The sequence below is a fragment of the Cyrtonyx montezumae genome, unplaced genomic scaffold, assembly GCF_038088225.1.
Source record: "Cyrtonyx montezumae isolate F1298 unplaced genomic scaffold, pur_monq_1.0 scaffold_3, whole genome shotgun sequence".
In the NCBI taxonomy this organism is placed as follows: Eukaryota; Metazoa; Chordata; class Aves; order Galliformes; family Odontophoridae; genus Cyrtonyx; species Cyrtonyx montezumae.
The window spans coordinates 133,068,144-133,084,216 of NW_027072034.1; the positions used below are offsets into that span (position 1 = coordinate 133,068,144).

The 16,073-nt window shown below is 40.1% G+C and overlaps 1 protein-coding gene across 1 annotated transcript in view; it reads right to left on the bottom strand.

Annotated features, from left to right (window-relative positions):
* CNTN1 (contactin 1) overlaps positions 1-15,422 on the bottom strand; it is a 232,509-nt gene extending 217,087 nt beyond the window's left edge. Inside the window, exon 1 of the mRNA XM_065743432.1 lies at positions 15,366-15,422. The gene's annotated coding sequence lies outside the window, so the exon portion shown is untranslated. The remainder of the gene's footprint in view (positions 1-15,365) is intronic.
* Between the last annotated feature and the right edge of the window lie 651 nt (positions 15,423-16,073).

Genomic DNA, 16,073 nt, shown 5'->3' on the forward strand with positions numbered 1-16,073 from the left:
CAGAACACAACTCGCCTTTAACTCCACTACCACTCCATTAAAAAAACAAAAACAACACACCAAAAAACATAAGTAACACATTGCATAATTCTCACTGCATAATCATCTGTGAAGACAGAACAGGTAGGACTTCTAAACAAGAACGGCATTGACAAGGAAATTGGGTTCCATCAGAATTTCCTGAATGGCTTCATACATAAATCTTACTTGAAGAACGGTTATTCACCTGTCCTAAGAATCATACGTTTCTTCTTTAAAGGAAATTCCTTGTATCATAAACTTGAAAAAGGAGCTGGTGTGTTCAGTGAGGAACATGACAAGACATTCCAACACTTCTCCCACATGCCTTAATGTTTTGAACGGTACCAGTATTACTTTCTGGTCTTTCATCATGTTTCTGCATCTTCTTAATTGATCTTATTACTACTATTCATAAAAAAGTATGTTTGTGCATGAGGTTGACTGTGTGACATAAAGAAGGACTGCTCCAATGCAAATTAATTTATAAGCGTTTTCCTCGTGAATCATCTTAAAGATGGGACAACTTGCAATGGAATCTCAGGATAAAATCATTTCCTCTTAATTTGGAGAAAAATAAGTTGTTGGGTTTTTTTTTCTTTTTCTCTCATTTTTTAGAAATCAAGAAGAAAAAGAGTGAAGCAAGGAACCATATTTTCAGATGCACAGCATCAACACTGTTTTCCATGGGAGGAAAAAAGGAGTCACAGTCTGTATAACTGAAATGTGATATTTTTTATTTCACTTTTCCCAATCAGTTGAAATGTTCACAGCTGAAGTTCTTCTAACTGGCATCCACTTAAACTTTCAAGCTTCCTTAGTCTGGTTTTCAAAAATATTAGTGATTCTGAGCTGTCAACTCTTAGCTGGTTCAGCAAAATGCGAGCTTTTCTGAGGATACTACTTATTCCTCATACTGCTTCTATGCAAGCACTTTCTTTGACAAGACTGGATAATTGCTGATTTTCTCTGGAAAAGAAAAAGAACTTGTCTTAAAAGACTGTACTGCAGCATGAGAGAAGGAGGCAATTTCCTTACCCAAGTTTTATGCCAATTACCAAGCTGTGAAGCATACTGCTCTCACTTATCGAAAGAAGGTACTTGACAACTTTCACCACATCAACAGAGAAAAATAAAACAAAGAGACAAAATAACGTCGCAGAAAAAGGCCTCAAAGAATGAGAGTGAAATTAAGTCAAAAATAAATAAAAACTGCAGACTAAACAGCCTTAAGTGACAAACTTACTAGCATCTTAAAGGTCTGCTTAGACGGAGAATGAGCATCTATGTTGTGAGAGGTCCATACACCTCAACATTGTTAAGTGATGCTATGAAAAAATATCTTCAGAGTGCTGGGTCCTGCTCAAATCTTGTACCTGGACAATAAAGTGATAGAGTTCAAAGGCCTAATTCTAACAGCTAATAAAGCCCTCTCCTTTAAATGTTCTCTCTTTTAAAAGCTCTCTCTTTTAAATGCCCTTCTACTGAATTTTGTGTTCTTACAAAAGAGACACGCATGTTTATGCATGAAACAAAAAAGTGACAAGCAAAAAACTATTGGGAACAACTGATCATCCAGGAGCAAGAAGGAAATTGAACTCAGATTCTCTGATCTGTGCTTATGAAGCTGAATTGGAATTAACCTGACAGTAAAATGTAGCTTATTTGCCATGTAAGTGATTAAATTTCCCTTTAACAGATTTTTCTTTGAATTATTTTATTATTTCACATAATAACATCTCTTAGCCAAACAGTGAAATAATTGCATTTTGAGTACCTGTATACTCTATTCAATAGCACTGTATCTACCTAGCAGCCACACATTAAATATGTTCCACTTTTAAAAAAATGGATCTGTACAAAGAAATTAGTAACACATCAACCATGGGAATTTTTGAAAGATAGGCCAAGAATATCCTAAATGTTTGAAGTGATTTAGTTAAAACAAACGTGTCTAAATAGTTATACCAGCTTCAGTGAATAGCAAGGAGCTACCTGGAGGATAGGTGCCAAACTGCTGATGAAAAATTAAATTACAAGATACTTTATATCCTTCTCTGTACTTACATCAATCCATCAGTAGAAAATCTTCCTTCAGACTGGTCTGGAAGAATGTCTGAAAAATTAGGCGTTCAGTAACAAAGCAAAATATGGGTCCACAAATACTAAATAAAAACATGGAAGTAAATTCTGACCTGTTCTCATTGCTTTATGCAATATGTTAGAAGTTTTTTGTCAGCAACCAAACAGGTAAGTATACTGCTTTCAAGTTTTCCTTTCTTCTCCTGTCACATCGATACAACTAGATGATAGCACTGACACAGAAGAGTGCTTGGTTAAAAAATAATAAAAAAATAACAATGCACAGGGAAAACCTCAGTGTCGCTGTGGAAGCTTTACTTAATCACTGTCAGTTCGAATACTGTCACTTAGTAACATTACCAAAGATAATATCATCTACAAAATGTTCAGCAGGCCACCAAAGCAGTTCACAAGAATGTAAATAAAATTGAGACAGTATATTAATACATGTTAACAGAAGTATGGTTCTTTCAGAGTTGTTCTAGCTAAATAAAACACATCCTGAATCTGTGTGCCTCCATTATATGAACAAGCCAAGGTCTGAATGGCATGTAGCTGTTTTAACTTTAGATACAAACATCACATTTGAGTGGAGTTAATCACTGAAGAAAAACAACAACATAAAAGAAGTCTTTATATCTTTTGAATGCCTTAAATAAGATCTCATAGAAATTGGACAAAACAGGTTTTATGGTTCAGCCACATTTAAGACTGGGTCAGCTGGTCTGTAGAGAACCCACAGAACATATTACAATAAAAGAATGTGAGCGGAAATGGGAACAGCTGTGCTCTACCACAAAACTGCGGCAGTTTTAACGACAAAACTTTCTTTATGCCTTTAATTTTCCATAGGACTCTATGCTATCTGAGCAGCAGATTCACAGCTGCCATTTCCACAGTAAAATGCTTGGTTTAGTCAGATTTATCATGTCTCAGATTTCATCTGTACAAACTAATTCTCAGAAATACCATTATTCTAGGTCTGAAAAACCAGGTTCTGTAATCACAAAGACCGATAAATGAACTGACAAATGACTGATAATGAAAATGCAATCACATTTTCTTCATTCTTCTGTAGTCATCTCAAGTCTTCTTAGCTAACACAACACAGATCAATCACATTAAAAACAAAAAGCTATTTAATATTTCTAAAATAATTCTCCACTCCCCTACCCCAGAAGGAGAGTTTAAACTGCTTTCACTCCTGATTCATATTCAACATGATTTTTCCAAGAACAGAGAGAAATACTTCAGATCTGAGGAAAATCCCTCAAGTAATGACTCATTCTTAGCACATATTGGCTGAATGACCACAGAAGAATAACAAGCAACCATTATCAGGGATCTGTACTTTGATTTTCTTGTTATTTTCAACAATACAATCTAAGTAGCTCAAAAAGCTGTTTATATTGACACTTTAATAATGCAGTTACAAATCTCTAAACTCACACCTTAAAAGTCATCCTACTTAAGATTATCTCTTTATTTTGGGGGTATTTTTAGAGGCTGCTGCTCTGACAAATAGAACTGCACTGGGAAAAAAAAAAAAAAAAAGACCATATATACAGGTATGTTTGTGCCTGTATACATATGTATGCCAGTTCAATGGTGACTGAATAAGGCTAGAACAATGTATCAGATATGAAATGTGTATGCTTTTTACACTTTAATTAGTTTTGTTTATACATTCCAGGTTCTTTTTGCAAATACCAACTGTGTAGAAGGAAGTTAATTCTTCATCTAAACCACTAATTCTACACTTACACAGATAAACAGTTTATAAAAATGCAGGATAATTGACAGAAATAGATTATGGTGTAAATAATTTGCTATGTATTATAATTTTTTTATTTTATGCATCAGTAAGTATTGCAAAACTAGCACTGCTCACCAGTGCTTGAGAACTGACTGGCAACATCAGGACTGGAGGATTTCTGGGCCGCAGTAATCATGTAGTGATGGAGTTCACGCTTCTAAGGGACATGAGAAAGACAGAGAGTAAAATCGGGATACTAAATTTTAGGAAAGCTAAATTCCAACTCTTCAGGAAGAGTTAGTCAACAAAACTCCTTGGGAATCTGTCCTCAAGGACAAGGGAACAGAGCAGAGCTGTCAGATCTTTAAGGAAGCTTTCCTTAGGAGCACAGGAGCTCTCCATTCCCATGTGCAAGAAGTCAGGAAAGAAAGACAAGAGACTGAGATGGCTGAACTGGGATCTTCTGGTCAAACTAGAGAGTAAGTAGAAAATACATGTGCAGTGGAAGCTTGGATGGGTAGCATGTGAGGAGCATAGGGATGCTGGTAGGCAGTGTAGAGATTAAGACAGGAAGGCCAAGGCCCAAGTGGAACTGAGCTGAGCAAGAGGTGCAAAGAAGAATAAGTAAGGCTTATTTCTGCAGGTGTATCAACCAGAAAAGTAAAGTCCAAGAAGGCATAACCCCCTTAGTGAGCAACAGAGGCAGGCTGGTAACAACAGACAAGAAGGCTGAGGTACTCAATGACATTTTTGCCTCGGTCTTCAGCGGCAGCTACTCTTCACACACCCCTTGAGTGTATGGCTTAGAATGGGGAACTGGGGCAATGTCCCTCCCACTGTGAGCAAAGATCAGGTTCATGACCACCTGAGGAACTACAGGTCTCAGTGAGAATCACCCCAGAGTCCCGAGGGAATTGGCTAACACAGTCACCAAGTCACCCTCAATGATAATTGAAAATCATGGCAGTCAGGTAAAGTACCTGGGTGACTGGAAAAGAGGCAATACAGCATCCACTCTTAGGAAGGATAGAAAGGATAAAACAAGAAACTACAAACCTGTTAATGTCTCCTCTTTGTTAGGGAAGATCATGGAAAAGATGCTCTTGGGAGCTATGCTAAGATACATAAAAGATAAGGAGGTGATACTCAACCATCAGCATCAGTTTCATCAAGAGCAAGTCCAGCCTTACAAACCTAGAGGCCTTCTATAATAGTGTCTGCATCAATGGACCGTGGAAGAGCCACTGATGTCATCAATCTGGGCTTCAGTAAGGCCTTTGACATGGTCCTCCATAACATTATCTACATTGGAAAGGTATGGATTTGATGGGTGGACTGTTCAATGGATGATGAACCAGTTATGAGATTTTACTCAGAGAGTTGTGGTCAATGCTTCAACACTCATGTGGAGATCACTGACTAGTGGTGTCCCTCAGGTGTCTCTATTAGGACCAATGCTCTTTAATACACTCATCAATGACATCAACAGCAGGATTGAGTGTATCTTCCACGTGCTTGCAGATGACACCAAGCTGTGTGGTGCAGTCAACAGGCCTGACAGGATGCCATGCAGAGAGACCTAGACAAGCTCAAGCAGTGGGTCCAAGAGAACCTCATGAGGTTCAACAAATCCAAGCCCAAGGTTCTGCATCTGGGTCATGGCAACCCCCAATATCAACACATGCAGGAGATGAAAGGATATCAAACAATACTGTGAGAAAGGACTTGGGGGTACTGGTGGACAGCCAGCAACAAGCCCTTGCAGCCCAGAAAGCCAACCATATTCGGGGCTGCATGAAAAGAAGTGTGAGGATGTGATGCTGCCCCTTTACTCTGCACTGGCGAGATCTCACCCAGAGTACTGGGTCCAGATGTGGAGTCTTCAGCACAGGAGAGATATGAACCTGTTAGAACACACCTAGACGAGAGCCAAAAAATTATAAAAAGGATGGAATAATTTCACTATGGGGACAGGCTGAGAGAGTTGGGGCTTTCCATTCCCATGTGTAGAGAAGAGAAGGCCCTTGGGAGAACTGATGATGGCCTTTCAGTATCTTAAAGGTAGGCTATAATGAAGAAGGGGCCTAATGTCTCTTTAGCAGGGCCTAATGCGATAGGACAAGGGGAAATGATTTCAAACAAAAACAGAGAAGATTTAAATTGGATAATAAGAAAAAAGTAGTTTAAACTAAGGGTACTGAAACACTGGAACAGGTTGCCCAGGGAAGCAGTGGTGACTCCATCCTTAGAGGCATTCAAAGTCAGGCTGGACGGGGCACTGAACCATCTGATCTAGCTGTACATAACCCTATTCACTGCATGCGAGTTGTACTGGATGACCTTTACAGACATCTTCCAACCTGATTCTATGGATAAAAATCTCATGGTTTGGCCTAGTACCATGACAAGGGAGAGAAGGGACCCATGGACCCACACACCCAGGGAAGGGAGAAGGGGGGAAGGGAAGAGGTAGGGAGATGGGCCCAGAGAAGGAAAACAGTGGCAATGAGATAAGGAAAACAACGTAATTTACTGAATATAACAGTGGAATACAAGAGATAATAACAGAGATAATACAATATAAGGTTGGAATTGATGACCTTGAAGGTCTTTTCCAACCTGAGCAATTCTGTGATTCTATGATAATACAGTATGATTGGTAATAAATCAAATGAAATGAGAGAGTTTCCAAAACTAAAGTCCTTACTCTAAACATGTAGGCGAGGTGGCAATAAAGCAAAGACTGAAAAGTAGGGGCAGTCTTACGACTCCCAGTCAGTTTTATTGTTCCCTCCAAATGGAAAACAAAAATGGAAAAGTGAAGTCTTCTGGGAGTTGTAGTTCATTCACTCTTCTCTTCTGAGACCAGGAGACCAGAAATATCAACAATGCACAGAACTGCAGCATTAATTCTACAACTCCCAGTACACTATATGATGTTATGATGTGGAATACTGATCAAAAATCATAAAGCCATGAAAAGCAATGAATTATAATACTGAACAAAGGAACTAAGGATCTTATTCAGCATATCCTGCCTAACTCTGAGTATGTCTCTTCTCTTACACTGACTAATAAAATACTGTATTCATCTGGCAAGATTTAAGGCAAAATTAAAATTGAAGATGTTTAAACATCCAAGTATTGCTTCACTTATTTAGAACATAAGTCAGCACTGGCACTACACTGCTAGCTCCTCTTTAGTATTATTTTTACAATAGCAGGCACATTTACAATGTGTTATATAGAAAGCCAAAAAAATAATGAAAGCAATAAAAAATAAATTAATACAGATTTTTTTTAATGTCAGCTAATGTTAAAAATTGCACATTAATTACTCTCTAGTTTGTAACTTTCAAAAATAACCTGTACCAGACAAGCTCCTGACTACTTTTGCCATTGTGATGGCCTCACTATGTCTTTTCTGGAGATACTGCAGCTACAAGTTATAAAAGTGATGCAATCAAATACTTTTTGAAAACATTAATATGTTAAAAAGAAAAAAGAAAAACTACAGGGCTAGGAAAAGTAAGAGGGAAAATATACAATAGATAACAAGTGCAAAGAGAGGCAGAGTTCAGGAAGTGCCAAGAAAGTGAAAATGGAGTTTCAGAATGCCTGCCTTCTCAAGATCTGTTTCAACAGCAGCTGGTGTCCCTTGGAGCTCCTTTATAATGAAAATCTGAAGTGGAAACTGTTCAATATTCCTAAATTCATTTTTAGAAAAGAGCTAAACTGTAGACAGCTGATGAAAGGGAAGCTGGCCTTCTGGCAATAGTTCAAAAAGGTGATGGACTTACTCTTCACAAGAAGAAATACACAAACCAAAATAATGTATATTTCCAGCTGTTCTTTCTCAACTCTCCAAATGACTATTTTCCTTTTAATTTGCTTGAAAACCTTCATAGCAAAAAAAAAAATGCTACATTTCAGCTATAATTTATCTAAAAGCATCACTAGCAGGAGCAGTTTCTAACTTCTAGAAACACTAAGCTTTAACAACAGACAAATTATCCTACTAGGCACTTACAGTTCATTAATAGTGGTTGGTAAAGAAAAATAGGGTGTTTATATCTAATATTTTGAGACATTTTACTTCTTTTCATTTTATTTTACCAGTGAGTAGATGAAAAATAACTGACCTTCTCTATCAAAACAAAGTTGCCAGTATTGCTAGTTTCAAACGTTTGAAAACTGGTTATCTTGAAGGAAGCCTTTGTTAAAATATAAAGCAATTTAGCTTTTCGCACACATGGAAAAAAAAAATGTGTTAGAAGCAGTCACTCTTCTTCTGTTCCATCCCTCTGCTTGAGAAAGGGCCCTGTGTTATCTCCCTCATTCAGCAAACACCATTGTCAGAAAGATACACACATTAACAAGTAACAACATTAAGATAGCATTAACAGCCAGTTCCAGTGTTTGTTCTAAATATCCACATTCTATATGAAAAGATTAAACGTGAGATTTTGTTTGAATAATACAAGTTTCATATTGTAGAGAAGTTGTTTTAATAATAAAATCCTTTCTTCAGATGAAACAGAAGAGTTATCAGTACTTATAAATAAATGTACCACCACCTTTCCTTGATCTTTATAAACAAATGAAATTAAAGAGTTGTTAAGCTGAAGAGCATTAATTCAATTATCTCAATTAGCAAAACAAGTGCAAGCAGAAACTACTAAAGCAGCAAATTCAAGTACAAGCCTCCTAACTTTGATTACTGTCTTGACCAAAAGACATCAGCAACTCATAGTTATTCTTGTGCTCAATTTTTTTCCTAAACTGGAGAAAAGTGAATTATCTAGGGTAAAGTAGAATGCTTCTAGAAAAGCTATAAAAAGAACACTCATCTCTTGATTAATTTATGATCCCTACACTATACACTAGCTCCACTGTGGAGAAACAACACATAATCTGGCCAATATGTGTCCAGGATAAAAGCAAGCATTACATAACTACAAGAAAAGACCTTGTCAAATATGTACTTATAATTCTTCATTTCAACACTGCCCCGTTCATACAAGCTTTAAGGAGACTCTATACGTATTCAGCTGTTCTTATATACTCTCACAGAAGAATTACAATATTCAGTTTATGATGTAAACTACAACTCTATGCCCCCAGTTCAGTCTAAATTATTGCAAGTGGTATTTTCATCACATTAAAATGACTAGCTTATGTAAACAAAACTATGGTGCAGTCATAACTCTGTCAAGTCACAATTTATTCAGATTTCAACCCACCAGAAAAAAGGTTTATATCACATTTCTATAAGTGTTTCACTAAAGTAGCAGTAATAAAACAGTAGGATATTAACATCAAATGGAAAAAAAAATCCTATTTAAAAAAATAAAACAAAACACTCAATTCATCAATTCATAAGACATTTTATCTGCCAGCCCAGAAACTCAAAACTCAACCGGGAGAATAAATTAGAATTAGAATATAATTAGAATAATGTCCTAAGAAATACAGTATTCCTAAAATATACAGTATATTACTCAAGGCAGAACTGCAGATGCCTCTTTATAATTAGGACTATTTATGTTGTTCAGCACTTCCAGTGTTTACTATTACTTGCAACTTTGGCAAATTATCCTATCTGTCCTTTCTTGCTCTCTACCCATTTGTCTATACAAGCACAATACATACTGCAAACCACACCAAAAGACGTGATGAGTTCAGTTTTAAAAAGTAACAATAAAGAAAATACATGAACAACTTTCCTCCTTTTATTCACCAAAAGAATTGAAACACCTCAAAAGTCATTAGCAACTATGTTTTGAAGCTGTTAACATAGGCAAGCATTCAGTTAATGTTACACTTTTTCTTGCATCTCTAAAAACTGACCCCAAATTAACCAACTTCTTAGAAGTTGTTAGTACTGTGATGTTTCAGTACAAACAAAAGCCATACATAGGGCTACAATGGTGAGCAAGAATCGAGACCAGCACCTTGTAAAAGTACTGAAAATGTGTATGGAAACAGGAGAGTCTAGACTGGACTGATCTGGGAAAACAAGACAAAGCTATGAAGAATAAAAAAATGTAAGTTGAAAGAAGGTTGACAACAAGGGAGAGATGGGACTGGCTGAGAAAAGCTCTGGAATAGACAAGGTGAGTAGTACCTAAAAAACTGGTATTTTGACTGGTTATAGGAGAATAAAGAGACTGTTTTGAAGAAAATTAGCTTAAAGAGGAAAGGACTGTGCCTGCAGAAGACTCATCCGCTATGACAGATTCTCACTACAGCTTGAAATCAAAGGAAAGAATTCATTTTATTACTACTTTTCCACTGTTAAATATAACAGTAGAATCCCTCCACAAATCACCTCATTCTGCTTTATCACTGGCATATTTAAAGGGAACTAAACTCTAATAATAGCACTCTTAGCTAACAGCCTTTGCAAAGGATGCTACTTTTCCAGTCCTACTGATAACCATTGTGGATCCAATGCAGTAATGCATAAGGAAACACATGAAATCTACTTTGAAAGTTGAAATTTTTTGATGCTTTCTTTGGATTTGATTTTTATTGTTATTCTTTTAATTTGCTTGCATCTATTTTTCTAGGTTTTAAGAAACATCATGAAAGAATATTATTTATATTAATGAATCAACCACTCAAAAGTTACAGAATGACAAACACTCTTATCTGTGCAACCATAATTCACTTCTGTTGAGTGTATATATATTAAAACAGTATTTAACTAAACACATCCTTCTTCAAAGTTATCCTGCCTTATTCAGGGCACAGGATAAACACATACTGAAGATGAAACAGGACAGTATCTAAAGGCAGGACTCATGCACTGAAGAAACAGAAATGTGTGCAGTGAGTGAGGCAGGGCTTGTAGGAAGGGAAGAGGCTCTGTATCAAAAGAGGGGTGGTCAGCAGGGAAAACAGGTGATTGTCTCCTTCTACTCATGAAGCCCCATCTGGAATACAGTGTCCAGCCTAGGGCTCCCAGTAAAGATGTGGAGCTGCTGGAGTGGGTCCAGAGGAAGACCACAAAAGTGATCTGAGGGCTGGAGCACCTCCCCTATGAAAACAGGCTGAGGGAGCTAGGCTTGTTCAGTCCGGAGAAGGCAAAGCTCTGAGGAGACTTCACTGCAGCCTTCCAGTACTTGATGAGAGCTTATAAGAAGGACAGAAACTGACTTTTTACACAAGCAGATAGAGACGGGATGAGGCAGCTACAAAGGGGGAGATTTAGGTTATACATTAGGAGGATTTTTTTCTCTAAGAGTAAGGTGGCAAGCACAGGTGGTAAGGCACTGGCACAGGCTGCCCAAAGTAGCAGTGGATATCCCATCCATAGAGGCATTCTAGTCAGGGCCCCTGTCAAGCTTGATCTAGTGGGTGGTAACCCCGCTAACATCAGGGGTGCTGAAACTGGATGATCTTTAATGTTTTTTCCAGATCAAGTCATTCTGTGATTCCATGTGTGGCACACTCAGGACTGTTAATAAAAACAGTGGCAGTTGTTGCTTAAGCAAATATACAGAAGAACTGTTGTTTACAAGTGAATGGTTTTAACCTAACCCTCTGATCACCATCTGTAAATGTCATTTCTCAACCGAGGTAGTGTGTGATAAAGTAAAAACTGTGAGGTATTCTGATCATATGATAAGCACTTAAGCACAGCCCATAAAGATGTTATCCATTCCATCTTCAAAGTAGAGCTGTGTGAAGAATAAATCATGTGCTCAGGTATCGATCAATATGAAAGATAAACAAAAGGGTGAACTGTGTTAAGTGAGCTCCATCCTGTACACTGAATGAGACAGTGATCGTGAAGAAAAAAATAATGGCATGTGATCATGTAGATTGTACCAAAAAGATATGCTCAGCAAGCCAATGAAGTTTTCTGTTCCATAATCTCAATGACCCAGGGTAGGCACGTCCAACCTGCTCGCAATGCAGCCTGCTCCCTGCTGTCGTGTCATCATGTTGGAACCTCTGCCCCACCGAGCAGCCCGGCTGGCCCAGCCACAGGACACCAGGGCACAGTACAGTGCTGACAAATAACATGGCACTATGCTTAATTTGCAAGGAAATAGTGTCTGTTTTCAAAGATTACAATTAGAAAAGACACTGTATGCAGAAACATCAAATTCGCTCTCAAATTCGATGCATATCAAGGAATCATACATTTCAGGTTGGAAGGAACCTTTAAGGTCAGGTAGTTCCAACCCCCCTGCTATAGGCAGGGACACCTCCCACTAGACCAGGTTGCTCACAGCCCCATCCAGCCTGGCCTTGAGAGCTACCAGGTGGGGGCGTTCACAACTTCACTGGGGAACCTGTTCCAGTGTCTCACCACCCTCACAGTATTGAATTTTTTCCTAATGTCTAAATCTACCCTCTTCCAGTTTAAAATCATTTCCCCTCATCCCGCTGATAACCTGCCCTTATGAAAAGTCCCTCCCCAGCTTTCCTGTAGCCCCCTTCAGGTACTGGGAGACTGCTGTAAGGTCCCCTGGAGCCTTCTCTTCTCCAGGCTGAAGAACCCAAACCTTCTCAGCCTGTCCCCGCAGGGGAGGTGCTCCAGCCCTCTGATCATCGAATGCTTCGTAACAGCAGAAATGAAAAAAGTCTGTCACCTCAAACAAATATTCTAAAAATGTTAAAACTCAAATGGACTCTATTATAAAAGCTAGTTACATGATAGCAAATCTGGCAGCAAAAGAAAACCCACTACCATTTCCTTATGGTGAGTTTGTTCAACAGTGTATGAAAGCACAACAGATGTAACATACCCTGATAAAAAAATGGATTTAATTTGTCTCACCAGACTACAGGCAGGAGAACTGAAGAAACAGGAACATCTATTAAAGGAAATTTGGGAAAGTAAAGCTGCCAATTTGAAATTTTATGCTTTGCTGACAAAAGAAAGTATCAACACAACAGATATGGCTCTACTTGCCATTTTCTTTAGAAGTATTGATAACAAATACAATATCACCGAGGAAATGGCTTTTTCTTGTGCCATTGAACTACACAACTAAATATTTTGATTTGTAAGAAGCACTAAAAAAATGCATTAAAGTGATTTTTTATTAATCTTTGTCAACATACCTGGTATAGCCCCAGAGATAGTCGGTACAAAAGAGGAACTTATAAAATTAATAGAAGTTGATGCAATTACCACTGGTAACTCACATTTGATGAAGTATTATTGCATCAGGCAGCAAGAAAATTTTTATGCAAAAGCTTTAAAAATGGATAACATCATGCAAATCACCATAAAAGGTGTGAGCTTCATGAAGTCCAAGGAACAGAATCATGGCCTCTTCTAGAAGTTCCTAAGAAGTATGGATGCTGACTATAGGATCAGCATTTACTTTTCTGAAGGAAGATGGCTAAATTGGAGTAAAGTGCTAAAAAGACTCAATGGCTTGCAATGTGACATCAAGTCCTGTATGGAATCTAAAGGAAAAGTTGTGCCAGAATGTAAAGATTAAAAACCACTCATTCAAATGAGTTAAACATGCACCTGCAAGGTGAAAGTGAAATTTAAATTACAGCAAGCTTGACTTAGGGCAAATAATTTCATTCATTTTGATACATTGGCTAAATACAGACCTGTGAACAGAGAAGAATATTCATCTATGCTTTCCATTTTGATAAATCAAAATTTGAGAACAGGTTTCAAGATTTCCAAACAAATACACACAGAAAATGATTATTTGCAGCTCCATTTTCACCCAACAAATATACTACTTGCAAATTCTCACACGGAATGTGTAGAGTTGCAATCAGACACTCAAGTCAAAGAAAAATGTGGTCATGTCTCTTTAACAGACAATTGTTAAGTCCCCATTTAACAGAGAAACATATCCCTTTCTTCACAGCCACGCCTTATTCGTGTCATTGCTTTTTGGCAGCACGTACATTTGTGAACAATTATCAAGGATGAAGCATGCAAAGAGTAACATTTCATCAAGAATCTGATGTATAACTTAAACTCCACTGCCACAGAACCAGGCTGATGTATCAGTTTTGCAAAAACAAGGTCAAACATCCTACATGTTTTAAGCTCTTATTCCTCTCAGCTTTCTATGTTTTAATTAAAAATACATAAAAAAACAAGCTTTGTTACTTATGTAGATTACAGTTATATGTTCTATATGCATAACAAGGCAATTCCCATTTGCTCAATGCTTCCCAAACAAGCCAAAAGGTTGGGCAAGCATCATCTAGGGTTTCTTCTACAGAGAGTGTACAAGGTTTAATGTCCAGTGAAATCAACTAATATCTTGCATAACCATGCAGCTATAAAGAGGTTGAATTACTTGCTGTGTCTGTCTGAAGAGAAAATGAAATCTATTGCTGGTAGAGAAGACAAACATGGGAAAGGTCAGTCTTTCACTTAACCCTTTGCTTTTATTTTTTGACAAACTTAGGGATGGATAAATTGTACAGATGGATTGTCAACTGTCATTAAACATGAATATATGAATTAATCAAGTGATGCAGACAGAGACAGTAAGCATTCAAGAGATAAAGAAAGAAGCAAGAAATGCACACTATCATCAGGCTTCCATAAAGTTCTTGTCACACGTATCGGCAATGATAATTCATGCAAGATGGGACAAAGATCATCCTGACATACAGATCTGTACAAGATCGGCACTGCAAGAAACACATTACATAACTCCTTGGTGATAAGAAAAGGATTGTTTTCCAAACGTTGGGTTATTTCGGAAAGCTTTCCTCTGTGCTCACAGCAGCTTCAACTCCTGTGTTATTTTAACTTGCTATTTTATAGCAAGGACTGACACTAAGCAAAGCCTATCTGTCCACACCTCCCTTGACAGAGCCAGCTCTGCACACGTGGCCGCATCCGTAGGCAATTTTTTGCCCAAGTTGTAGACGCGGTAATTACATACCGGCTCGTTTTCAAAACCCTAAGGAATTTTTAATTTTTTTTAGTGCGTTTTAACATCTTAACCGTTAAAAACGTTCTCATCCCCTGGGTCGCAGCTTAATTACTAAACGCGGCTGATAACGGCGGGCGAGAGGGCAGGAGGGAGCAGAGCTCCGGAGGAGGCTGAGCCCTCCAGGCTGCCTCGAGCAGAGCTCAGCAGCGGCCTTTCCGCTCTCACCGGCAGGTGTAACTACAGCCAGCCGCCGCCGCTCGCGAGAAATAACAGTAACGATAATAATAAATGAAAAGCCGCGCGGTAGAAACGGCGTCCTTCCCACGGAAAGAAGAGGGCAGCGCGAACACGCGCCTCGCAGCCGCCCGCCGGCACAGCCGCAGCGCGCAGCCGGGCTGCAGCGGGCACTCCGCTCTGCGGCACCCGCCCGCAGCGCGCCCCCGAGGGCACGGCGACGCGGCGGCATCGCCCCGGCCTGCCGCCCGCCCGCCATCCCGCCCCGCCGCCTCCTCGACACCGTCCCCCGGGCGCACCGGGAAAGTTGTCGCGCCGCCGGCTCGCCGCTCCCCATCCCCGCCGCGCGGAGCGGGGGAGGGTGCCGCTGCGGTGACAGCCGTGCCTACCTGCGCAGCGCTGCCGCGACAGCCGGGCTGCCACCAAGAGGCGTCCCACCACGGCGCGGCACGGCTGACAGCCGCCCGAACCGGCGGGCCCGAGCGGGGCGCGGCGGCGGCTGATTGGACGCGGGTGATGTCACTGTGCGCGCGCGCGAGCGGGACCGCGGCGGTTGGGCGGTGGGGGTCGAGACGGAGCGGGAGCCGGGCCCGCGCCCGCGGCGCAACGCCGCCCGTGGGCCGGCACGTGTCCTCGGGGCGGCGGCCTCGCACCTCCGGGACGGCGCCGCGCTGCTCGCAGCTCGGGGAGGACTGACTCGACGCGAAACGCAGATATCCCCGGGCTGACGCCGTGGCCGTTTACAACGGCAGATAGCGCGCGGCCTCCGCCTGGCAGAGCGCGGCTGTGGTGTGCCACCGCTGCCGATATAAGATGCAGCTGGCCCGAGGGCATCCGCCTGGCAGCCTGAGGCCCCTGCTGCTCTGTGAGGAACTCCCTCTGTTGGGAGTGACACCAAAGAGCGCACAGTCCTCCGCGTGGGAAGCCGTGCCCCTGCAGGACAGTGACACTTATTTTACGCAGCTTGAGGGGGGAAGACTGTGGAAGAAGGACCTGGATTATCTGTCAAAATTTTGGGTGCTGTTGTCATTTGTAAGACAGAAGTCCTACATGATTCAGTTATTGACAATATGTACCTGTGCGAAGTTCAATAAAAC